The sequence below is a fragment of the Salvelinus namaycush genome, chromosome 28 (genome assembly GCF_016432855.1).
Source record: "Salvelinus namaycush isolate Seneca chromosome 28, SaNama_1.0, whole genome shotgun sequence".
NCBI lineage: Eukaryota > Metazoa > Chordata > Actinopteri > Salmoniformes > Salmonidae > Salvelinus > Salvelinus namaycush.
In genome coordinates, this window is record NC_052334.1 from 2,809,691 (window position 1) to 2,810,911 (window position 1,221).

Here is a 1,221-nt window from a genome sequence, read left to right on the forward strand (position 1 = left end):
GCTGGATCGGGACTATCTTTAGGATGTCATCTCTACAACAGCCTGGTTGTGTTCAAACTGCATTACAAGACTTTTATTAAAAATACTTTTATTCAAACAAAATTAATGGTTATTGCAAAAGGTATAGCAGCTCTCTTTACTGTCCTACAGCTTCGAGGACGGTTGGAAAAATAATGGATATAGTTATTGAACCAACACAATATGCTACTGTGACAATGTGAGGGTTTAAAGTACGGGACAGGCAGAAGCCTTAAACCTGACCCTGTGTAACACCAAAGATGTACTCTTTAAAATAGGAATGCAATTGTAAAGCCACCATATAGCCAACATATTAAAATGTGACTTTTATTTTTCTCGTCTTTGCTTGTTGATTGTATTTACACAGATGGCTTTTGGTTAATTTACTGTTGTTTATTTGCAGGTTGATGAAACTGATCCATATGATGTGTATGTTTTTATCTGATATGAAACCAGGTTAGACAGGTCCCAGATCTGTTTGCGACGTCTTCCTTGACATTGACCATAGCATTTGGAAAGACAGCACAAACAGATCTGGGACCAGGCTAGGTAATGACCATAGGAGTTGGCAAGACTGCACAAACAGATCTGGGACCAGGTGCAATGCTCCTATCATCTGTATAATCTGTTCTCGACCAGAAAACCTCATCAGATTCACTATAAACAACATCTCGCTGGAAATTATAGAAATTAACCAATATAACTCAACACGTGACCCTGTGGAAAAGACTAACCAATATAACTCAACACGTGGCCCTGTGGAAAAGAATAACCAATATAACTCAACACGTGGCCCTGTGGAAAAGAATAACCAATATAACTCAACACGTGGCCCTGTGGAAAAGAATAACCAATATAACTCAAACGTGGCCCTGTGGAAAAAACTAACCAATATAACTCAACACGTGGCCCTGTGGAAAAGACTAACCAATATAACTCAACACGTGGCCCTGTGGAAAAGAATAACCAATAACTCAACACTGGCCCTGTGGAAAAGATTAACCAATATAACTCAACACGTGGCCCTGTGGAAAAGAATAACCAATATAACTCAACACGTGGCCCTGTGGAAAAGATTAACCAATATAACTCAACACGTGGCCCTGTGGAAAAGATTAACCAATATAACTCAACACATGGCCCTGTGGAAAAGAATAACCAATATAACTCAACACGTGGCCCTGTGGAAAAGATTAACCAATA